This window comes from Ovis aries, chromosome 15 (assembly GCF_016772045.2).
Source record: "Ovis aries strain OAR_USU_Benz2616 breed Rambouillet chromosome 15, ARS-UI_Ramb_v3.0, whole genome shotgun sequence".
Lineage (NCBI taxonomy): Eukaryota > Metazoa > Chordata > Mammalia > Artiodactyla > Bovidae > Ovis > Ovis aries.
In genome coordinates, this window is record NC_056068.1 from 63310349 (window position 1) to 63336212 (window position 25864).

General features: G+C 45.7%; 1 protein-coding gene across 5 annotated transcripts in view; it reads right to left on the minus strand.

Annotated features, from left to right (window-relative positions):
- Positions 1-9607, minus strand: part of LMO2 (LIM domain only 2) — a 32144-nt gene extending 22537 nt beyond the window's left edge. For 2 of the 5 annotated variants that reach the window (XM_060399511.1, XM_060399512.1), the window contains exon 1: positions 9554-9607. The gene's annotated coding sequence lies outside the window, so the exon portion shown is untranslated. Of the gene's footprint in view, positions 1-4; positions 7731-9553 lie in introns of those variants that run through there. The other 3 variants (XM_060399510.1, XM_060399509.1, XM_060399513.1) reach the window with 2 other exon arrangements.
- Positions 9608-25864: the final 16257 nt, after the last annotated feature.

Genomic DNA, 25864 nt, shown 5'->3' on the forward strand with positions numbered 1-25864 from the left:
ATACCTCCAGGGCTTTGCGATGGCCTGAGCGTCCTTGATAGTGTGGCTGGGTGGGGCAAGTTGAGCTTTGGCATCGGGGCAAAGGGATGGATTCTAACGGTTTCTTCACTGGTTGAAAAGGCTGCTTCCTGCCCAGCTTTCTTTTTTTTTTTTCTTCGTTATGTACCAGCTCAGCTTTTAACGAGGAGGAGTGGCCCCCTTCTCTAAGTGAGTGGAGGCCGGCAGAGCAGGAGCCATGCTTACCACTGCTATTGAGCCTGTCAGCTGGATGGGCCAATTGCTCTGAGAAGGCAAGTGTCCTGTTTGTGCCTCATACTTTGCAAATCTCACATCCCTGCAGGTCTCAGAAATCCCCCCATCCCTGCCCACCGACTTAGAAAGGCAAGTAGCCAGGCTCCCACTTGATTGGAGAGGAAATTAGAACAAAGTCCTTCCAAACCTGAAACCTGCCTCAACTAGAGTGCCAGGGAATATATATTCACGGGACTCTGGCAGTCCTGCTGACAGGAAGGTCTTTTGACAATTTATTTTTCAAGAGGAAGAGTTTCATTAGGCAGAAATCAACTAAAGGCTATATTCAATACCTACTAAATGGTACTTGTTGGGTCTGTTTTTTGAAGATTATAATTAGGAGTAGATGGGCCTGTTGTAATTAATAGCTGCCTGTCACTGAGCATGCACCATGTGCCAGGAATCCTATATGTTTTATCTTAGTTAATCCTAATATAACCTTCTGAGATGAGTAGTAGTAATATTTCAATTTAACAGATAAGGAAATTGAGGGTCACAGAAATTCAATAACTTGCTCAAGTCACACATCTATGTAGTAAGGAAGTGGATGTGAGGTCTTCTGACTCCAGACATTCACTCTTACCACGCTGTGCTCAGTCGCTCAGTCTTGTCTGACTCTTTCCAATCCCATGGACTGTAGCCCACCAGGCTCCTCTGTACATAGAACTTTCCAGGCAAGCACACTGGAGTGGGTTGCCATTTCCTACATTTTCTTGTTAACAACACATATTCTGGGGCCCGCACCGAATCTACCAGATCAAAATCTCTCAGAAAGTCCCTGGACACTCAACCTCCTTGCCAGACACTAACACAGCACTATTTTATTTTTATCCCTGTACTGATCACTATCTGAGATCTTCTCACTTACGAATTTGCATATTTTCTTTCTTCCCCATTAAGTGACAAGTTCCACAAGTGCACCAACAGCACACCCAAAGTTTTATCTCCAGAATACTAAATAAGAGTAGTACCTAGTAAGTACTCAACACGTAATTACTGAATACATTAGTAGACACTGTCCAAAGCACTGCGCTAAGGATGCTGAGTTTGGAGACAGGTTAAGAGGAAGAGAATTTATTGTTAAATACTAGTGTCTCCCAAGGATATGGAGTGGGGAAATGTTGGCACACATGCCACATATTTGCCACGTATTCCAGGGAAAGAAACTCAATCCTAAAAAACTTTTAAGTGCAAGATGACGCAGCATGTCAGTGGGCGAGCCAGGTATAATGTTGTCACTTCCTCAAGGACCTTTATCTCTTACTTGAGAAGCCAAAATGAATGCATATGTAATGGAGAACAGATATATGACTCACAGCAAGGTGCTGAACAGAAATGGAATCAGATTAATTGGATTAAGGAGGAATTGGAGTGGAAATAGATGTGGAAGGTTTTCTGGAGGAAGCATTAATAGAAAGTGAGGTACCCTTGATGAACAAATACCTGGGTATTTCCTTTGTGTCAGACATGTACTGTGGGCTTTACCTAGAGTGGGGTATTCACATCTCTTACAACACCCTAATGGAGTAAGTATTGTGATCATAGCTTTATGGATGGGGAAACCGAGTAACAGAAAGGCTAAGAAACTTGCTACAGGTCACAGAGCTGAGGAATGAGTAGAGATAAACAGCAGAGATTTCAAAGCCCGTAGTCCTAAGCACACAGTGAGTGAAGCACGTGTGACTGGCAGGAAAGAGCCTGAGTAAGTGTCTGGGTGTGGGGTCAGAAGTTGGAGGTGTTGTTCTGGGGGTAGTGATGGAATAAAGACAGGTTCAGGTTCCATTTCACTGGAATATTGTTATGATTCAACTTGACAACCTGTCTGCCATTCCTGCTTGTTTAAAGACATTGCCTGTCCAAACACACCACCCTTGGCTGTGATTACAAGTGACTCAAAGGTTGATAACCTAATCAGACATTGGCAAAGTGAGGGGAATCCCTAGGTGAGCAGCCCCCTGACAAGAGAGCTCCCTAGCCTCTTCAGGGAGAGAAAGCCTGGTCCTGGGGACATCGATATAGGACAGAAGCCCACCTGCTGAAAAATGCCAGGAGGTGATGGAGAAGAGAGATTAATTTCAAGTGGTCTGAAAGATTAATATACTTGACTGTGGGCTGTACTGACTTCACATAACCAGTTCAGTATGTGAGGTCCCCTTTCTGGTGGGAGGGTCCCTGGAGCAGGTCATCCCAAGAGGCAGGGAACATTCAGAAACTAGAGACTTCAAGGTACTTTGTATAAACTTTGGTTTTGGTTTGATGGCGCATCTGCTGGGCTATTTAGATGACTTTGCCTGCATCGCTTATCCACACGTAGCAGGAAATTCCCTTGAGGACACATACTCCTCCTCTTTGAGGGCACATATATTACAGTGGTCGGGTCATCTGGAGCTAGTCCGTCATCTGCCACTCTGGCAGTTAGGATTTTTGCCCTTCAGTGAAAGCCTCAAGTGCTGCCACTGTTTATGTTACACTGTGAACGTCACAAGGTTCTAACAGAACCTCAGACATTCCTCTGCTGCACCGGCTATAATATATTCCTTATGTAATCAAGCCCTTAATCCCATTCCTCTAGCCCCAAGGGGTCACTTTTATATCTGGGGCCATGCACAGGGAAATGCTCATCATTTCTGCTGGGGATTGTGACCAGCAGGGTCCCCTCACGGGGTGGTTGGAAAAGGTTAAGAAGATCAATGGAGTCAGTAGCGTGTGCGGGTGAGTTTAAGGAGTTGGGACATCAGAAGTGAGTTATCTAGGGGAGACACTGGAGAACCAGGTTCCTTCTATAGCTTCTAATCACTCATGTTTCTTTACTATCTGGGCCTTTACTATCTTGGAGAGCTGTGCCTCCCATCATGTTGTGTGGGCCTGGGAAGTCACCAACACAGGCATGTGGATTTGAATGGTTACATGATCTGGACTCATGGGCCAGGGACCAAACTTGATAACATTCAATCAATGTCCTGTCGGGTCCTGGGTAAGACAGAGCAAGACATAGAGACCTAGACCAGTAGCATTAGTATTGGTGGGTGTAGCGGGGAGCCTTTTTTCATGAATCTTGGGTCATCTGGCATGGTGTGAATAAGGAAGTGGCTTGCTCATAGGGGCTGAGTGCACCCAGTGACTGGGTCTCTGGGATGTAGCCTTGATCATGTCTACATACAGACTAGCTTGGGGAGGGCCTCAAGCAGGAGGCTTGCTTTAGGAGGTTTAGGAGCGGAAGTGTTAGCCACAGTGGTAATGGGGTTTATTATGCCCAATGGGGAGGAGACGGTTAAGTTTGGAGGTCTGTCTGGTGTTCACCTCTTTTGAGTACATGCTGAGTGGGCTCTCCCCTGAGGGGAAGATCCCTGTGTTCTGACAGGGGCACCTTGGCAGATGATGTGGGTAACTGGGTAGTCATTCTCTGAGTGGTGGTTGTCTGGGATCAGGTCATAACCTGGAAGGCTGTGATAGGCTCCCTGGGCAAGTGCAGCTCTTGACCCAGGTCGTGGATGCATAGGCTGATATTAGAAAGGCTGTCACAAGGATGCACAGGGTAGAAGGCGTGTTAGAGGGCACAAGTTGTTATGTGCTGGGCATCCAACTGGGCATTGTAACTATGGTAGAGGAATCTTCAGAAGTGGACACTAAAATGCAGAGTCACATTCCTTTTTTATTTTCCTGCTGGCTGCTTAGGATAATGTAATCTGTTTGGCCGGTGGTGCTGGGGAAGAAGAATGGTACACTCCAAACAGATAGGAATGCCAGTGTGGGTGCCACATTGCCCAGTTGTCCTGGCACTGAGTAGGAAAACTGTGTCCCAGACTGAGCCTACATCAGCCATATCAGGTGGAGCCAGCTAGAGAAAACCTACAGGTTTGGCACTAACATTTTCAGATGTGTAGGCTCCGCAGTGGTATTCAGGGATGTCATTCATAATGCTAGGGGGCATCTGTATCCCACAGTGTGAAGGGCTGTCCTTGCTTCAACATCGTGTGGTAGGGAATAGAAAGCCTCAGACAGGTTCTCTTAGAACATCAGTGTTGAGGATCAGGATCTCTTTTGCTTTTCTCCAAGATCCACATGGTGGTAGGTGTTGGTCCAAGGGCTTTCCCTACAAGAAGGGTCTGAAATTAGCCAGGCTTTAAATTCATCATAAATTCCATCTTGGGGGACGTTTTAGAGGCTGGTGGTGCTTGTTCACCAGGCTGGTAAAAACATAGTATTGGGGATTTTACTGTACTGCGTATGGCCAGAGGGTCCCAGTTTAAGATGTGCCCTTGGTCTGGACATTAATCCTTTGTGGATTGAGTGCTGATTGAAAAAGGATAGAAGAACGCAGGACCAGGGGCGCTTGCAGCCGTTGGATACAGGAATTTATGACTGGAGCCTGCATCTCCCATTAGAATCAGTAAAGGCAAATGAGGTCATTTTGTTATGGGTGAGGGGCCCATAGGAGCAGGGATCAAGGGAGGTAAAAGTAGTAAAAGAAAACTGATTTGGGAAACCACATGCCATTTTGTAGCTTTAAGAAAAAAAAAAAAAGCCAACTCTGTAGACATCTTCAGAGTTTAGTTTTATAATAAAAACTGTTTGAATAATTAGACCTTCACATTCCTGAAGATAAAATAAACATGTACTCTTTTATCTCATCTTGCTCAATAAAATTGTTCAGAAAATCAAACGTGGTAAAGACAATGTAAAATTTAACATTTTAATACTGACGTAGTACACTGTTTTACTTAACATTTTGGGGAGTAACTGCCTGACTTCAACTCAAGAAAACACTTTTTGTTGCTAATGTAATCAGTTTTTGTAATGGCGTCAGCAAATAAAGGGATGCTTATTATTCAAAAAAAAAAAAAAAAAAGATGCATTATCGCCAAGTCCATGGTAGCGCTATGGGAGGGGCAAGCCAGTAATAGACAGGGGTCCTGTCCACCATGACCGGCACGTGCGAATCTGGCTCAGGGAACCTGGGATAAGGGCCCATCTCAATCTGTTCGTCACTGGGAGTGTGGTCAGGCTTTTTTCCTCAGTCATTCTGCTGAGACTGACAAAGCGCACCCAGCTCTCTCCCCTAGGATTAAATATTTCTGGGAGAGCAGTAGAATATGGCTGGAAAAGGTGAATGTAGCCTTATATTGGAGGTGGTTCTGAATGTCAGTCTCTAAGACTATGAACTTAATGAGCCATTAGTTCTTTGCAGACTTTTGAGCAGAAGAAGGGATGTGACTGGATTGCACTGGGGCTGGACTGGGGTGGGAGAGGCAGGAGGTGTCTTTGCTGTCTTCCTCTCCCTGGAATCTTATTCTCCGGATGCAGGTTTTCCTTATTAGAAAGGCCTCCCTTCGTCCCCAGAATAAGACACTGATAACCCTGACTGCCCACTTCCTTTCCCCACAGCACATGCACCATCCAACCCCCTATCTGTTCACTGGCCTATTTGTTTAGTGTTGGTCTCTCTCTCTCTAGTTTGCAGGTACCATTCAGGCAAGAGCACTGTTTGTTTTGTTCACATAAATGTATCTCGGGGGCCTAGAACAGGTCCCGCCATGTCTTAGGCGTCCTAAGGTGAATAGGTGAATAGAGTGTATTATTGCCTCATTTGGTGAAAGGGAAAATTGATGCCCAGGAGAAGTAAGCAACTCATCCAGATAAGACAGTTAGCGGTTGCCAGAGTCAAGATTTGAGTCCAGAAAAGCCTGATTACAAAGACTGCTCTTCCCATAGTGTACAATACTCCAGAGGAGACTTAGACCATTATAACTGAGAAAAAGGGTCTTTAATAAACTGAAGTGGGAACCTCGACAGAAGAAGAGGGTTAGGTGGTGATGGAAGAGAGATGAAAAATCCACTTGACTCCACGCTTGGAGTCCGGGAGGACAGGAGAGTCCTTGGATACCCATCTGAGCATGCTGTGCCAGGCACAGTGCTGGACACCAAGGATTTAAAAGTAAACAAGACACAGTCCCCATCTTGAAAAGCTTACCATGCAGGGGTGGTGTGTCGAGGGTACACTTAACTGGATTCAGGGAGCAGGAAGGATCCCCAAGCCCCCACACAGCATCACATAGGCATGCTGCCGGCTCCCTTAGCCAGGCACTGGCTGAGTAGCAGCATCTCATGGTCCTGTTCATCTGTTCAGTACAGTCACTGAACACGTGGGTTGTACCAGATGATGTGGTGATATTACAGATACAGAGGCGGGTTAGACAAGGGTCCATTCTCAGGCGCGTGCAGAAGCAAGAGGAGGCAAAGCTTTCACTCTGATTCATTCCCCAGCTAGAAAACAAGTGCCTCCCACGTGCCAAACACTGCTAGACTCTGAGGATAAAACAATGAACCAAGTAGTTAACATCCCTATACTCAAGGAACTTACAAGTGGTACATAATTATATGTGGTATTATTGTTACTATTACTAATAACAGCAATGACTGGCAAGGGCCAAGTGCCAACTGCTGTCAAAACACTTATGTGATTTATTTCACATATTCCTTACAATGACCCTATGGTTACCCCAATATTACAGAGGAAGAAACTGAAGCTACCGTCTCCCTAAAGTCTATGATTTTCTGGGAGCACAAAGGAGAGTGTAACTAACTGTGATAAAGTCAGAAAAGGTTTTACAGGATTTTTCAGAGGGCACCTAAGGACATATGAGCGTCCTCGAAGCAGAAACACTGGGGCAAGAATCTGGAATGGTGAATACCATTACAAATGGTGAATACCATTTGAAGCATAATACCTGCTTCAAAGGGTAGTTGAGAGAAGTCATCAGGATAAGATATGTAAAACCTGAGCCCCGTGCCTGGCAAGAATTCGGTATTCTCAAATGTTTGCTCTCCTTCAGGTCCCTCGTGGTGGCCGGAACACGTGACCACTCTCTCCATGCACTTGGATTTTTAGAAGACATACAAGTCATCTTGCCCTTGGAGGTCACTCCAGGACGATCTCTGCCCTCAATTCAGAGTGGGAATGTTTGTCATTGCCAGCCAGGGCAACTCTTCATTGTATGAGGTCGTAGTACAAACACACACACACACACACACACACACACACACACACACACACACACACACAGGGTTGCTGGGGAGTTTGTGGTAGACACCAGCCTCTCTTTTGGATCAAAATAACTGAGTGGTCTTTGTGGCTGGTCTAGAGGAACACATTACATGAGTAAATTAGCAGTTCCCCCATGACACGAGCTACCACGGGGCGCACACTCACAGACAACGCCTGACTCACCGTGAGGCCTCTCCAAGTCACAGCCCATGAATAGATGCTCTTCCTTCCTCCCAGAGAGAAGCCAGGGTGCCAAATACCCCAGAGAAGCTTAAAGGCTCGTCCCTGCTATGGAACAGTATTATTTTACAAGACAAATCTAACGATCACTTCTTCTGGCTCCTGGAAGAAGAAAAAAACCGTTCCCTCTCGACACTGCACTCATCGGAGAGTTAATCAAGCCTACTCACCGGCCGATGATGTAATCCTGGTGACTTCCCCAATCAGCTCTAGGCCGCCTGCCCCCCCGGACGTCTTCCCAGCTAATTGCCCTGCTTCGCACCTGTTCCTTCTTGGGAGGCTCTGGCACCCTAGCGCCTGGGGCCTGTGCTACCTCCTGTCTCTGCCAGGACACCCGCAGGCCCTGGTGGACAGCCAGGCCCCCTCCACAGCCTGGGGCTGAGCGGATACTTCCTTCTCACTTCTGCTCAGGGTCAGTGGCTGTTCTGCGAGGGGGTTGCAAGCCCACGGCTCGGGGGCTGGGCCTGTGGGCCGCCTGGGTGTCTGTCTGACCGGATGGATGTGGCTCCCGCCGTGAGCTCTCACACCATGTGTGCTCTGCGTGGCATCCCTGTGTCTTCAGGGCAGGGCCACTGCAGACGGCACCTGCCTGATGGCGCACATCCTAATTCAGACCCTCCTTTTCTGCCTCAGAAACTGGAGAAGACTCATGATTACAGCTTTGAACCAGCTCCAACAGGCCCTCTGATTCCAAGAAGCCATCCTTGACGCCGTGCCTGCATAGCACCCCCACCCCCCGCCTCCTAGGGCTCCTCCTGTTGCTCTTCTCCCCTGCACCTCCGGCAGGTCTTTACTTTTTCCTCAGAGTCAGACACAGCTGAACATCTAAGCACACTCACTCAATGGAGCACCCTATTATTCCAGTACAGGGATGCTGCAGGCTATACTAGAAAGTTCAGAGGCTCAACACAGGCTTGGATCTGAAGCCTGGCTCAGCCACTTACTAGCTGGACCAATTCAGATAAGGTACACGGTTTCTCAGAACCTCAGCACCCTCATTTCTAAAACAGGGACAACGGTCCCCACCTTGCAGGGCTGTCGGGTGGATTAAACGAGATAAGGCAAGGAGAGAAAGAGCTTGTGCGAGTGCCAGTATGGCATGACCCAAGCAGGACTGTCTCAGCCAGCAGTAATTTCAATGCATGGATTTGATCTGCTCTTCATTAGATGTGAAATTCTAACTTGGCTCTTCCTTTGAACCCCTCAGGGTGTACGTGTGTATGTGTGTGTGTGTGTGTGTATGTGTGTGTGTATGTGTGTGTGTATGTGTGTGTGTGTGCACACTCAGTTGCTCAGTCTTGTCTGATTCTTTGCAACCCCATAGTCCACCAAGCCCCTCTGTTCATGGGATTCTCCAGGCAAGAATATTGGAGTGGGTTGCCATTCCCTTTTCTAGGGGATCTTCCCAACCCAGGGATCGAACCCAGGTCTCTCTCATTGCAGGCAGATTCTTTACTGTCTGAGCTATCAGGGAAGCCCCAAGGCACATGGATAGGCAAACAGAAGTCACTCATAAGTAGCTGGGTTTGTGTTGGCTACATGTTGATAAAAGAGACTCCTGACTCCTACCTCTCCTTGTCTTTTTTTTTTTTTTTCAGCTGTGCTGGATCTTAGTTGGGACACCAGGGGTCTATTTGCGGCATGCAAGATCTAGTTCCCTGACCTGGGATTGAACCCAGGCTCCCTGCACTGGGCACATGGAGTTTAAGCCACTGGACCACCAAGGAAGTCCCCTCATCTTCCTTTGTCCTCACCACAAGGCTCCTATCAGCAGCTCTCTAAACCTCGGCTCTTTGGCCCCGGGCTTTGGGGCCACATCAGGCTCTCCTTTCTTTGTGCCCCTAGTGAGCTCACCGGCTTTTGAGGTCCTGGTCTCCATGCTACCGTTGTATCCCTGAAATGGCTACTTCCCCACGAGAGCCTTGTCTCTCATCTGCCTCCCCAACGTTTGTCATCTGTCTGCTGGGCCAGGCCTACCTCAGGTTGACAGCTCACCAGGCCTCACCCTCCAAGTCTCTTCTGAGCATAAGCAGCCCAGCCTGGTCCAAAGATAACCTTTTATAGCTGACGGTACCGCCTACCATCCAACTAGGAGCTTGTCAATAACTGGGCCATCGCTCTTCCTGCAGCGGCTGATAACACAGGCACCCACCAAGTCTGCTCTGGGATAGTGGAGTAAAATTATTCTGGTGGTGGAGGTCATGCTGAACACATGAGTTGGAATCTAGGTGAATCTGAATCTAGCCCAGCCTCCTTGTTTTGTGAACAGACGCCTCATCCTCTTTGGATCTGCCTCAATAAGTGCAGCCCTTGGCATAGAGCAGGCACTCAATAAATAAACACAGGGGAATTGAAAAGACCAAGGACACATTTTTTTAAACTAGCAGGCACCCTTTCTCAATGCCTGTTGATGTCCAATTCATTTCTCTAGCAAATAAGAAATTTCTTTTGCAAATAAAGTTAGCTCACGTCTAATCTCTCATAATCTTTCCTTCCCTTTACTTCTGTGGTTGAAAATAAACTTGTACCCGAAAAGAAAGAGATCTGATCCCTTCTTCTTTCCTCTTTCATCTTCTCTTAATCTTAGGATCATGGCTGGGCTCTCTGAAACTCAGGGCCATTTTCAGAAACTAGCGCTGATGAAGGAAATATGACACAATCGAACATTTTTCTTATCTGGCAGTGTGGTCTGGTGGTTCGCACAGAGGCTCTGCAAGTCGGAAGTCTGGCTTTCTATTTCTGGGGCTTAAGTGAAACCATGTAACAGCAGTCTTTGCAGCGCTCACTCTTGCTTTCTCTTTCTCTTGTTCCCTGTAATGAGTCCGAAAGGGAATGGCTTTAGCCACAGCAGTTGGTATTTCAACCAAGAAAGGAAGCGTCCCACCCTGCTGGCCCCCGCTTCAGCCTTGGTTGAGGCTGTGAGGGTTAGTGGTGAACAGATGAAAGATAATCCAGAGAAATGGAAAGTGAGGGTGATGTACCCCAGAGTGGTTTGGGGCTGAGAGTCTGAAGACACCGTGATGACTGGTTTAACCACATCAAACTAAAGCTTTACTCTTGCTACAACCCAGAAGCCTGAAATTGCCAGAGCTCTCGGGGTGGGGGCTGCGGTGGGGATCTTATTCGGCTAAGGAGCACCCTGTGTGCCTGGAAAAGGACATGGGAAATCACTGGGTTTGCCTTCCAGGGAGTAATTTCAGAAGTGAGAAAATGGGGAACTCCTTTGAACTGCAGTAGAAAAATGGGAAGAGAGAGGGAGAAAGATCCAAAAAAGAGGGGGTATATGTATATATAGTTGATTAACTTTGCTGTACGGTAGAAACTAGCACAACATCGAAAGCAATCATATGCCAATAAAAATGAAAACAACAAAGAAAGAAAAGAACCGAAGTGACAGCGAATTTAATGAAACCAGAAAGGGACAAAAAGAGGCAGGAATTAAAATGAGATCCTCGGAGGGCAGAAGACTACGAGGACACACTTTATTGCTGGCCTAGGAGAATTTACACGGTGGCTTGTGAAGGGCCTCCTAAGAGGGTATTTGTGTCAAACCAGCCTAACAGAGATAGAGGCATAAATTTCCTAGGAATTCTACTACACCCCAAACTTCGAAGTACTTCAAGGTTTGAACAGCCTGAACCTTGGCAGAAAACTTTCAGCCTTTGATCGATCAAATTCTCCCACTGTAACTATGCAAGTTCTGGAACTGTATCTAGAAAGAATAGGGCCAGTTGGGGGAAAATAGTCATTTAACATGCCATTTCCTTCCTCATTTCTACTCCGCTGATCTTTAGGTCTCAATTCCTGCTACTGTAGTTGTTGTTTTAACAACCAGGAAGCTATGAGACCTTTTGGGTTATCTTTAGAGTAACACCCTGCAGAAAGTTTTAGGCTGAGCCTTGGGCTGGGCCATCAGATGGCATTTGCCATGGGCTTATTGCTTTGAGGTTCTCTCTACTGGGATGGTTCAAACATTATATTTTCCCTGTTAATTATAAGTGCATTTTGTGAAGTCTCAGACTACGGTGGGAATATGTTGTTTTATGAGCTCTCAATGGTAACACACAAACAAGGAGGCTGTTTTGTGTGCTTTGGGGGTGCTTTAAGGAAAAAATCTCTCTGGAGAGGCAACACTAAGCAAAGGACGCTGTAGTTAGAAAAACCTTAATTTGAATTCTGGCTCAGCCCTTTGTACAGGCAAGCCACTCACTCACTGAATTCCCACTGTTCGTCTATAAATGAGGATTATAAAGCCCTCTTCAGGCTGTTGTGAGGATTTAGTAAGACGTAGAATTGGTGTAATTTCTGGCACATAGTAAGTGGTAATTTATTGCCCCTCTATGCAACCTGTGACAATTTTTAAAAATTAAAAAAGGGGTTTTCACTGTGAGATTTCTCTCTAGTGTATTGATGCTTATGGAGAAAAAGCCTTAGTTGGCAAAGGCTTTCAAACTGGTATGGGCTCCCCTGGTGGCTCAGATGGTGAGGAATCTCCCTGCAATGTGGGAGACTTGGGTTTGATCCTGGGTCAGGAATATCCCCTGGAGAAGAAACTGGAAACCCACTCAAGTACTCTTGCTGGGATGATGCTACGGACAGAGGAGCCTGGTGGACTACAGTCCATGGATTCACAAAGAGTTGGACTTGTATAACCTCATTTTTGTACAGGGATCAAATCAGCAATAACTCCCGTGTGAAGTGGAGCTGAGCAAGGTCCCTGCACTGCTCTAGAAGACGGCAGCAAAGGAAGAGCAAAGCACTTGTGTCATTTTGATTCCAGTGTGTTACCACCTTTATGTATCAGATAACATAGCTTAAGCTGGGCCCAGACATGTTGGAACCAGGCTAGAGGACCTGTGGGGCACCATCCCTGCCCAGAATCCAATTACCTGCAGGACTAAGCTGCTTCTCAGAAGATGACTTGTCTCAGGGAGAGGCAAAGTTGAGGGCTATTTGTCCAATTCAAGGACAATGGGTAACAGTGGAGAGAGGGCAGAATTGGTTCTGACGACAGCTAAAGCATCCACAACAGAGCCCTGGAACAAGAGAGCTATAATAAGAGTGAGTGAAAATTGAATCAAAGGTTTCTCACTGGAATATCTGGGGGATAGAAAGACGTAAGACATCAGGGCCAGGTCCTTGGCTGTGAGCAAAGATGGTACTAGTGGCTTCAAAAGATGATTGCCTTGGTCTGGGCAACAGCATGGTGTTTTTGATTTGTTTTTAGATTTTTTTTTCCTACCTAGTGATGTGAAGATTTATTTAGTTTTCATTTGGGGGCAATTAAAATATTAATATTTTATGAGACTGCAAAATACATCCTGAAAAACAAAACACCAGTGCTCTGATTCTCTACTTCTCCAAATCAGAGCAATGTCACATCTGTTTAAAGAAGAACAGATTATAATTGACAGAGATATCAGGATTTTGTCAAGATTCATCAATATTAATTTGAAAAGATTATGTACTGAAAACAGCAACATGTATAAGGAAGCTACACCCAATTTTGACCCACAGATGCATTCACCTGTTCAACACATTTATTGCATGAATACCTGTTATGTGCCAAGTTGGACATCAGTGTGTTTGGTGCAGACATCAGTGCTGTCAATACACAAAGTCCACAAGAAATATTCCTAGGAAATTTTGTGCCAAGACTATTTTGGGGGGAAATGTGATGGATCTGGAGCCCCCCGCAGAGCTGGAGGCAGGGGAGCCTATAAAATCATACCTGATTACAACACGCTGTGACCTTGTTTTATCTGCAGGCTTAGGTGCGCAGTGGTTTAGACACATAACTCTTATCTGTGAGAAAAAAAAAAAAAAAACCGGCTCAACCAAGTGATTTCTAAGATCTCTATTTTGTTTGAACGTCCACAAACTGAAATTCAAAGTAAGCAGTAACAAATCACTAACCTGGCATTTTCAAAGCAGCATATATTACTTTGGGATCAGTTTGATATGGCCTTGGCTGATCAGCTTCTGAAACGGTCCACATCTTCCCCTTCTTGCTTTTATCTCTCTTTTAGCAGGATCAGGCACTACTTCGCTGTATGCCCTTGCTGCCATGTAGAATTACAGTCCCCCAGATAATAGCCAATAAGGATTTCAAAATGAATTCATCTGATTTTTAAATATTGGCAAATGATTCAAAAATATCTTTAAAACCTTGCATGGGCCAACACTGTGTACAATCAAACAACAACGACAACAAAAAGAGCAAGCTAACTTTAACCTAGTGTATCTGGTTTGCAATCTGATTTTTATAATTAGGACTGGACTGAGTTAGGAGAACTGGAATCCAGTCATACCTTCCTCTGATCTCTGCATGGCCTTGACCAAGTCATCAAACTTCCCTGGGACCTAAATTTCCTCATTTTATGATGAGATTTTAGAATTCAATATTCCTTCCAACTCGGAAAGCTTGTGCCTATGTTCTAGAGCAGGGCATCATGAATGGACATGTTGGCTCATGATTATGTCCCTGTTTTGTGTTCAAGACTAGAAAGTGCAACCCATGTCCTTTCGGTCGGGAGGCAAGGAGGTTCTGGAGGAACTTAATGGCCTACCTTTCCTCCTCTTCCCTTTTGTATTTTGAAACTACTGAGAACTAGACCAGGAGGCCAAATGGGAATTAAATTGCAACATATGTTTTATGGCAGGTAAAGCTAAATAATGACCTTGCTTTTAACCTGTGGCCAGAGTCAGAGCCTCCCATTACCTCTTCCCAACTTCAGGCCCAGCAACCTGCTTGCAGACAGTTAGGGCTGCAGAACAGAACCTGACACTGACATTCTTAATGAGAACCTGGCCTCATCATCTCATGGGAGCGTTCCTGAGCGACAGCCAGCACCCAGCATGCCCCCTCGAGTCATGCCCCAGGTGTGCTCACCTGGACCAGGAGCTCCAGGAAGTAGAAGCAGAGAGGAAACCTGACTCTGCCTGCAGAGAGGCCACCAGGGACAGAAACAGGGCTGCTGCTAGTCCACATGGTGCCTTTGGAAGAATTTTTTTAAAGCTTCCCTTTCCTCCAAGCAGACACAACCACATCTTGGGTCACAGCTTGGCAAGCAGGAAACAAGCCCAACTCAACCACTTGGCTGCATGATCACAGCAATGGCTGGCTTAGGAGCTCACACTGTAGGGGCTGAGGACAGAACAGCAAGGTGGGGATCTTGAGGGCTCCCTCTATACACTCAAAGTTATTGTCATAAGTTTGATGGTAACACTGACCAGTATTGTAGCCACTAGTCACATGGAGCTACATAAACTGACATTGAAATTCATTGAAACTAAAAATTTCAGCTCTTAGTCATACTGCTGCTGCTGCTGCTACTGCTAAATCACTTCAGTCATGTCTGACTCTGTGCGACCCCAGAGACGGCAGCCCACCAGGCTCCCCCATTCCTGGGATTTTCCAGGCAAGAACACTGCAGTGGGTTGCCATTTCCTTCTCCAGTGCATAAAAGTGAAAGGTGAAAGGGAAGTCGCTCAGTCGTGTCCAACTCTTAGTGACCCCATGGACTGCAGCCTACCAGGCTCCTCCGCCCATGGGATTTTCCAGGCAAGAGTACTGGAGTGGGGTGCCATTGCCTTCTCCACTCAGTCATACTAGCTCCATGTTAAGTGCTCAATAGCCACACAAGGGCTTCCCTGGTGGCTCAGATAGTAAGGAATCCTCCTGCAATGCGGGAGACCTGGGTTCAGTCCCTGGGTTGGGAAGATCCTCTGGAGGAGGAAATGGCAACCCACTCCAGTATTCTTCCCTGGAGAATCCCAGGGATGGGGGAGCCTGGTGGGGTCCATGGGGTCGCAAAGAGTTGGACACGACTGAGCAACAAAACACAGCCACGCAAGAGAAGACTCTAGAGAGTCCCTTGGACTGCAAGGAGATCAAACCAGTCAATCCTAAAGGAAATCAACCCTGAATATCCATTGGAAGGACGGATACTAAAGTTGAGGCTTCAATACTTTGGCCACCTGATGTGAAGAGCCAACTCATTGGAAAAGACCCTGATTCTGGGAAAGATTGAAGGCAAAAGGAGAGGGGGGTGACAGAGGATGAGATGGTTAGATAGCATCCCCAACCCAATGGACATGAATTTAAGCAAACTCTAGGAGATAGTGAGGGACAGAGACACTTGGTGTGCTACAAGTCCATGGGGTCGCAAAGAATCAGACATGACTGAGCGACTGAACAACAAACCACACAAGGCCAACTGGCTAGCATATTGGACAGTGCAAATACAGAACATTCCCATCACAGGAAGTGCTCTGGGATAGCATTCTTACTTTCATGGGATCATTCTTGGTTGTATTAACTACTTCTAAGTCTTGACCAGCTTGCCTTTCTCACCTCCCTCTTGTCACTGCCCATTATGTCCTACATTCTCCAGCCTTTTAGACCATTCGTGTTGCTCCTAATACTCTGCTGCTAAGCTGCTACTGCTGCTAAGTCGCTTCAGTCTTGTCTGACTCTGTGCGACCCCAGAGACAGCAGCCCACCAGGCTCCCCCGTCCCTGGGATTTTCCAGGCAAGAACATTGGAGTGGGTTACCATTTCCTTCTCCAATGCATGAAGGTGAAAAGTGAAAGTGAAATCGCTCAGTCATGTCCAACTCCTAGCGACCCCATGGACTGCAGCCTACCAGGCTCCTCCATCCATGGGATTTTCCAGGCAAGAGTACCGGAGTGGGTTGCCATTGCCTTCTCCGCCTAATACTCCGGGTCATATCAAATCACTATATTTTTGTTCATGTAGCTCCTTCTTCCTAAAATTCCCTTTCTCTACTAATTACTTTTTGTCCAATAAAATCCTGCTCACCCTTCAAATCCCAGGTCTTATGCTGATTTGCTGCATCCCCTAGGTGGACACTCTTCACTCTCAAGAGCTCCCAGAGCTGCTCATTCATCTCAGCACATTTCGTGTTGATTCTAATGGTGTCTGCCTGTCTTGTTTTCCCTGCTCACTGCGTGCCCTGGTGGGCAGGCCTTTTTCACCTCTGTCTCCAGGGCCTGTGTAACAAAGACCCTCAAAGCTGCATCTCTGGAAGGGAACATAGCATTAAGGCTCTGGGTGGGACAACTGTGTAATAATATCTTTAGATACAAAGCTTTGAGATTCACCAGCAGTGTTTTGCCCTCTCTGGCTCTGAGCCTCAAACCACTGGGAGACTGACACTGTTTTCCCCAATTTCATGAGGGAATAGAGGTTCGGAGAGAGGCAGTCACCCAAGATGACTCAGCTAGAAATGACAGAGTGACATTTGGACAGAAGTCTCGCTGCCTCCAAAGCTCAGATGCTGGGGTACCTATTGTCTGAGGGAGAGGTCTGTGAACGCAGCCTGGCAGACCTACACTGGCTTACTTTAGGTGTGACTAGGACAGTCATGTCCAGATGTGAGAGTTGAACCATAAAGAAGGCTGAGCACCAAAGAATTGATGCTTTTGAACTATGATGTTGGAGAAGACTCTTGGGAGTCCCTTGAACTTCAAGGAGATCAAACCTGTCAACCCTAGAGGAAATCAATCCTGAATATTCACTGGAAGGACTGATACTGAAGCTGAAGCTCCAATACTTTGGCTATCTGATGTGAGAAGCTAACTTATTAGAAAAGACCCTGATGCTGGAGAAGATTGAAGGCAATGGAGAAGGGGTTGGCAGAGGGTGAGATGGTTAGAAGGCACCACCAACTCAATGGACATGAGTTTGAGCTAACCCTGGGAGATAGTGGAAGACAGAGGAGCTTGGCATGCTACGGTCCACGGAGTTGCAGAGTCAGATGCAACTTAGCAATTGGACAACAACAGGACAGGGTGTTCTAGTTAAGCAGAGAGTTAGGCAGCTATACACAGACACCTGCCCCTACCCTCCGACACCTGCCCCTACCAGGGAGATGACTGACCCTGGGAGATTCTACAGGCTTAATTCCTCTGGACAGGGCTGGGCCTAGTCCAGGGACTCCCATTTGTCCTTTTATTTTCCTCTCTGTGTTCTTTTTTTCTACTGACTTGGGATGCAGTAGAAAAGCCAGTGTGACTCTGAACTGGGAGGGGACCTGTGTCCCTCGCTTTCCCTTCTGCCTCGGCTTCAGGTCAGATGCTCTTATCTCCACTCTGTCCTCAGAGTCACCATTTCCACAGCAGGTTTAGAGGAGTTGAGCAGTTTTATGATGACATAAAAAAATATTTCCTCCCTGTGAGAGGCTTCAGTGTCATAACTAACTCCGGGCATCTTATTACTAGAACTCTTCCTGCCTAGGGAGAGATATTTTATACTCAAAATTTGTTCAAAAGAGTGGACAACTGTGGGGGAAGGAAGCCCAGGTTGTTCAGTACAGCCTGCCCTCCCACCTTGACCCCTGAACGGGTTTCTGGGAGCAGTACTGTGGGGCAAGGCAGTAAATGACACAGCTCGATCCTCTAACCTCACAATCACCTTGGTGTTGTCCTTCTCTGCTCTTGCCCTCCTGCAAATTCTCATTTTCTTATTTCCCATTTCTTTCTTCTGCACACACCTTAAATCTCTCACAGAATCCCCCTGGCATTGTGTGGCCTCGTGGTGGGACACTCAACACAGAAAATGCTTTGATGTGGTCTCTGAGTTCTGGCTGACCACTTCTGCCCCCTCTCAACCCTCCATGAACTATGCCTTGAGGTCCTGATTCAGCACAAAGGGGTTGAACTGTGAGCCAAGATACACACTGACGGGGAGAAACACCTGCACATTCAGAGCCAGGTCAGTTGGCTTCTGGCAGATAGCCTCTGGCCCTGCCCTGACCCCCCGCCCTACCTCAGGCCTCCTGCACTTGTTATTCAGACCTTGGCAACCTGATTTTCTGAGCACTGGGGTTCCTGGTCTGTCTCTGTCCCTGTGTGTGACATTGGCTGAGCCTAATCTCTAATTGAGGACCAGACTGACAACCTGTTGTCTCCTCTGCTTTGATTTAGCATTTTCAACCTGGGACTGTCCCCAGCTCATGTAAGCCCTTTATAAAGCCTGAACCTCTTCTAAAACTAAGCTCTTTGATGCAGCCCCTAGTGTGAGACTGGTTGTATTTGAACCTTAGTCCTTGTCACTTACTAGTTGTGTAGCTGTGGATACATTATTTTGCCTTCCCAAGCTTCCTACCTCTTACCTATAAAAGGTAGAGATTATAACATCGTCTCATGAAAGTGCTGTAAGGATTCATGGCAAATGAGATATGTAAAGAGCTTCTAACATACTTGGAACATATTAATATTATAGAAAAGACTCAATAAAATACCATTATTCTTATCTTTTTAAGTGTTTTCATTAGTTTCCAAATAAGGAACATTTCTAGGGAAACCTAGAAACCTAACAGGCTCAGGATGGTTTTCATGGAAGCATCCTGAATTCCCCCAAGATAGATGAAGAAGGCCCTCCCCACATGGGATGGCTCCTACACAGACCTCTGGGGAACCCACAGTATTTCCTCTGCTTCCAACCAACTCAGGGCTTAGGATATTTTCTGTTCATGAGCTGTCTCCAGGCCTGTATGCTGATGAGCTGTAACACATATGCATTACAAGTGATTTTATCTTCAGATCTACAAACAGCACCAGTCTTCCCACTTTATAAGGCCAGAGAAGGGTCACAAGGTCAGAGCTTTAGCCCAATTGTAGAGAATGTGCCTCTGGCCCAGGGAGGTCCAGAAGACACTAGACTGTCCCTCTCAGAGCTGCTGGATGCCCAGGCCTCCCATCCTAGGAGCCGATCAGGCTGACAAAATCTAGAGGTGTCTGAAGTACAGAGCAGGGCTGGTTGTGGGAGCAGGTGGGAGTGAGGTTGGGAGAAGAAGGGAGGCAGGAACCAGAAATGATACCGTGAGACCAAACAGATGGAAGCTCATCTCTTGAGAACTTGACAATTATGTCCGAAAGAGTAAGAACAAAACCCAAGTGCAATGTAGGCAGATGATGATGATCAAGGAACCCAACCTGATGGAGCAGGCAGATGGTGTATGTGGACTGCATGGCCCCAGGGATCAGAAAGAAGAGCAGTGCAAGAAGCCAGTAGCAAGATGCATAGGCAGGAATTCTGCTATAGAGCCCAAAGCTGCCCATCCCTGCCCCTGGTCTCCTGCAGCATTAGGGAAACCTAGAAACCAACGCTGGGAAAAGGATCAAGCAAGTGGGACAGGAGTTGTAGCCTGCTGCTGGGGTTCAGAACTAGGGCTCTGGTCTCTCTCGCTAGGTTCTAGAAGAGCCAGGGAGGTGGGTGAGCACCACAGGGAGCAAGGAGGCAGAAAGGCACAGCACAGTGCTTATGACCTTAACCTCTCTGTACCCAGTAAGGTTTGCCTCTTTGGCACTCATCCTCCCTTTCTTGGTGACAGCCCTTGCCATTCCCCCGGGAAGCTATCTCTTCCCTGCTTTCAGTCCCTGCCATCTGTGTAGAGTTCTTACATCCAGCCACCAGAGTAGACCACATGACCAAACCTGGCCAATCAAAGCACTGCCTCTCTGGCCACAGGGATTGGTTCAGAGAAGAGCAGTCACCTTAGATAGCTGATGTTGCTGCAAGCATTTGTGACCAGGCAAAATGGAGACTGAAGGAAGAAAAAGAGCAGAGCAAAGAGGAGACAGTTTCTAATGATGCTGTTGGAGCCCTTAAATCCAGCTGTTCCTGGAGCTAGTCCCTGGTCCTGGGTTTTCAGTTGCATATATTAATAAATTCCCTATTAGCAGAAATCAGCTTGATCTGCATTTTCGATCACTTTCAACCAAAGCATCCGAACTGAAGGCTGAAGCAACTGAGGAGAGCCTATTTTCAGGCACAGGTTTGCTCATTGATAGATAGCAGGTTCCTGGTGTGGTACGAGGCCAGGCTCCCACTGGCTCAGGGCTTGGGTAAGACTCAGGCTACAGAAGCCAGACATCACTGTGGATACCCTGGCAAGGCTGAGTTGGCAGAGAAATGATCAGAGATACAAAAAGCCAGGTTCTTTCTAATGCCTTACACTCTGCTTTTGTATCTGCATTTATCTACCCTTGAAAGAGTTTATGTTTAAACTATACCTTCAAAAATATCTTTATATCTGTATAACTCTATCTATATATCTACTCTCTTGCCATGGAAAAACCAAGGCAGAGAAAAGTGTAGATGATTCTCCTAGAAGGCAAGTCCCTGGAACAATCAGACTAAGAACCCCATTAAAAATTGAAATTTTTATTTATTTATTTATTTATTTTGATAGAGCCAAATAAATTTTTTTTTCCTTTTTTTTTTTCTAATTTTAAAATCTTTAATTCTTACATGCATTCCCAAACATGAACCCCCCTCCCACCTCCCTCCCCATAACATCTCTCTGGGTCATCCCCATGCACCAAATTAAATTGAAATTTTTAATGACAGCAAAAGCACCCATTGCTGATATCTGTCACAGTTCCTGATTTCTTCCTTCTTATAGGCCTAAAATGTGAAGACTTGGTTGCCATATGAATTCGTTTAATTAGTATAACTGCTGAACCAACAGACCCCAAAAGCCTAATGACGCAACATAATTGAGATTGACTTCATGTTCTCATAATGGCACTGGCTTGGTGAACAGCTCACAGGGCAGGCTTCTTCTGTGCAGTCATTCAGAGATCCAGATTGATGGAGGTTCTGCCATCTTCAACATGTGAGATCCCCTGGATTCTAGCCAGCTGGAAAAGGAAAGAGCATTGTGGGAGAGGATTTTATGGGCCAAACTTGAAAGTGATGAGCAATTTCTTATTCCTTGACTAGAATATAGTCCTGTGGCTGTTGTTACATGCAAAGGAAACTGGGGAATGTAGTCCCTCTGTGTGTCCAGGAAGGAACAGAAAATATGTGTCGTCAGTCCCTGCAACTGCATTTGATGTTTCTTTTCTGAATTCTGAATGGTGCTTTGATCTTGAAATTTCTTTATTAGTTTCTTCTTGGGAAACTTTGCAATGCCCAGTGGGTTTGGCACTATAAGAACTGCCCAAGAGAAGCAAATTATTTCTCCCATGTACATTCAGCTGGATACTCAATTCACATTTGTTGAATGGATAAGTGAATTCAATAAGCCTGTTTGAAGGTAATATATTGTTTAACAGATCCAGCAGTTTCAGTTATTAAAAACTGGAGAAAATAAGACAAAATTTACTATTTAACCCTAGAAATCTAATTTTCTTAGAATTTCTGCTTAAATGGACATCTCTTCCCATCTTCATTTTACGAATAACATCAACATCATAGAAAGGAAAAATCAAAGAAGTAGAAGCAAATACACATGCTCTTTCCCATTTAACTCAACTGTTATCAAGTACAGGCTACTGTCCATAGTGTCACAGAGTCAGACATTGAAGTTACTTAGCACACACACAGCCGGTTACTACTGAAACTTTTCTCTCTTTCTTTGGGCTTCCCAGGTGGTGCTAGTGGTAAAGAGCCTGCTTCCTAAAGCTGGATAGACCCAGGGTTTGATCCTTGGGTCCAGAAGATCCCCCGGAGAAAGGCACGGCAACCCACTCCAGTACTCATGCCTGGAGAATCCCCATGGACAGAGGAGCCTGGTAGGCTACAGTCCATAGGGTTGCAAAGGGTCAGACATGAATGAAGTGACTTAGCATGCAAGGGGAATCCTTTGAATGCTTGAGAAAACTGCTCTCGCTCTCTCTCCTTCTGTGCCTCTAATATACAAAAGTCCCAAGTTCTCAGCTGGGCTCGGTTTCTCTCCTTTATGGCTGCTGGAGCTTGAATATTGAAATTCCTCACCAGGGCTTTTCAATAGTATGGCTTCCTCCTGCAATGCTGAGCCTTACTGCTCATTTAAAAACCATTTAACTACATGTTTTCACAGTGCTTCCACTGCCAGGGTTTTATTTGATCCTCAAAACAACTTTGTGAAGGTGAGATGAGGTCACTGTTATCCCCAGCTCCCAGAAGGGTGACCAGGTGCACACATTAAGGTGGTCAGAGAGCTAGAAACCAGCACCCAGTTCATCTGCCTTTCCATTAAACCAGGGGTCCCTAGCCTCTGGGATCTAGTGCCCAATAATCTGAGGTGTAGCTGATATAATAATAATAGAAATAAAGTGCACAATAAATGTAAGGCACTTGAATCTTTCCAAAAACATCCTCCCACCCCATCCAAGGAAAAACTGTCTTTCACAGGGCTTCCCTGGTAGCTTGAATTTTCCAGGCAATAATAGTGGAGTGGGTTGCCATTCCCTTCTCCAGGGGATCTTCCCAACCTAGGGATCGAACCCAAGTCTCCTGCATTGCAGATGGATTCTTTACCATCTGAGTCACAGTGGGCTCTAATGAAGATCCACACAGCCAAAAATAAAAATAAATTAATTAATTAAAATGATTTTTTTAAAAACTAACTTCCATGAAACCAGTCCCTGGTGCCAGAAATGTTGGGGACCGCTGCACTGAACCATCTCCTGAAAGAGCGTTGTTTTATTCATCTCAAATAAATCCCCTCCCTTCACTGTTTACTCCTGTTTGCTATTGCAGATAAGGAACAGAAAAAAAGACAAAAGATCCAGATCAAGATAAATCTCTTATCCTCCAGTCAACACAGTCTGTATCCAAGCCTCAAAGTAGTTCCCCTAACAATAGATAATTTGTTCACTCAACTTCCTGCCTACCTTATTTATCAATAAGGAATTTGCATGAATTTTCCTCATTGTAACCTAAGAGGCTTTCTACTATTATGGGCTGCATCTTAAAGGGAGTAGACCCATTTTCCTCTAAACATTCAAAAAGGTATTTTGAAAATAACAGAGCAGGGTGTGGATTTGTTTTGTTTTTTAAAGTATACAGTGGTTTCCTCACTTCCATAAATACAGTCAGAGTCACTTGTTGGCACTGTATCACTAGGGGCTTAAAGATAGAAACTGGGTTGATTTCTACATAATGATCCAAATAAAAAAGCCTGAGAAATGAGCCCTGAGCCGCTAAGCCCACTGCAGTGTATATAACCGGTTTATGTTTAGCAGTGGCCATGGCAAGTTTCCCTGATTTGTGAGCATAAAAATGAAGCATTTTTCCTGTGGATTATTTCTAACCTGCAAATTTTTTCCATAGCCAGATTTGCCTTGACCCCAGGGGTAAACCTTTAGTGAGCAATGTTTCTCACTGGCTGTTCCCATGATGCTATCAATCCCATTGTAGGACCAACAATTAATTATAACAATAAGAGAGACATTATTCATCCAGTCCTCCCTTCCTGCTCTTAAATTCATAAAAATCCCTGCCACCTGGACAGCTGTTGATGTGCGTGTGTGTGTGTGCACACGTGTGCACTTAAAGTGACCTGATTAAAATTATGTGTAAAACACACAGTGGAAAAACCCTGAAAGGAAAAACGTTAAAATAATTAAAGTAGCTGCTTAAGAGTGGTGGGAGATATGTCTTTTACCTTACTCTCTTTTTCTAAAAATAACTGTGATACCATTTGTTACATGAATAAAATTGTTATCATTAATTCAATATAAAAAATTTAAATACTTTATTTTTCTTCAGTGTTTATTGAGCACCCACTATGTGCCAGGTTCTCATCTGGGTCCTAAGAACAGAGGATGAATAAGATAAACAGTTCCTTCTTTCATAGAGGTCTGTCATAAGCAGGGGAGACAGGACATAAACAAGTGATTATATATAACTGATTTATTAATTCATGTATTTAACAAGTATTTGCTGAGTACCTATCACATGGCACAAGTGTTTCTAAGCACTGCGGTTCAGCAGTGAACAAAGCATGTAGACAGCTTTGCCTTCAAGAAGATTACATTCTAATGATGTAAATACTGATTTATTTCTAGCTAAAATAAGTAGCACGAAGTAAAAGTACAGGGGACCTGCCTCATCTGATATCCCTGAGGAAATGACATCATTTTAAGCACCTCAAATAAGATGAGGCTTTGTTTTGCCCTCCAGGACTGAGAGGGCTTCCCTGGACAGGGCAGGAGTTTTCCTGGGTGACTGAATTCTGGCTGAAGCTGCCTGAGTTCCATCTGCTTTAGAGAGTAGCCTGGTGTGAGAGATGCTCCCGGCGATAGGCAGACAGTGGGTAGGGATTTGAAACTGCGTCTCCATTAGCAGTCACCATCCATTTTTGCCCCAGTGCATGATGTCTGGGATGTCCTGATACAAAAAAAAGCAAGGCCATCCTTCCCCTGTAGCACAGACAGTAACTAATGGACCCTCCTTCCCCAGACGGGAAAAACAGGGCAAGAAAAGACAAACCCAGCCTGAGCCTGAGGGGCCTGTGCTTTGCTGGTCAGGAGGAAGCAACTGCTCGATTTCTGGTCTGCCTTTCAGACTGCAGAGCTGCGGGTCGCCCGCCTAAACCGCTTTCATGCACATCACGCCTGGGTCTACATGGAAATGGCGGAAGGCACATAAATGGAACACCCAACCTTTGTCCTCACTTTGAAACCGCAGGTAAGTATTTAGGTCTGTGTTGTATCGATCATGCCTCCCACTGGCACCAGGAAAAACGCTGTGAAGCAAGTCAACTTCCCAGTGACAAGGAAGTCATTCTCCTAATCCGCTCTCACTGGACAATCAGGTTGACAAAAACCATTAAGTTTTCTAAGATTAGAAATTCACTGTCAGAGGGAGCCATGTATAGAGTTTTCCACTCCATTACACCCAGGACAATAACCAGAGACCAAGTGACAGGAAAAGGCTTCTTAAAGTTTCCTGTGTCCTTGGGTGGAGGGAAATAAATTAACAAGTGCCTCCCTTTTGAAGGACGTGGGTTATATATTATCTCATGAATCAATGCAACCACTTCCGAGGTGGGCTGCGTCGTTGCATTTGATAGAAGACTAAGCTGGGGCTCAGCAGGATCGGGCACCATCTAAAATCACCTGGCTCATTCACATGAGACGGGACTGAGAATCAGAGGCACTGGGCCAAGGGGGGCGTCTGAAAGCTAATGACCTACTTTCTTCGGGTTGAACTGCACTTTAACCATTCTTAGCCTCATTTCCCTCTGAAAGATGCCATGGTTCTCTAGTACAGGGGTCACCAACCTCCAGGATCGAATTCTTGATGATCTGAAGTGGAGCTGATGTAAAAATAATAGAAATAAAGTACACAATAAATGTAATGCACTTGAATCATCCTAAAACTATCCCCGATCCACCTGGTCTGTGGAAAAACTGTCTTCCATGGAACTGGTCCCAGGTGCCAGTTTGGAGCCCACTGCTCTAGCAAGTGGAGGTAGGCTGGTGTAGTGCTGAAGACCAGAGGGTGCCAAGTTTGTGCATCAGCTCTGCTCTCACTGTGTAACTTGG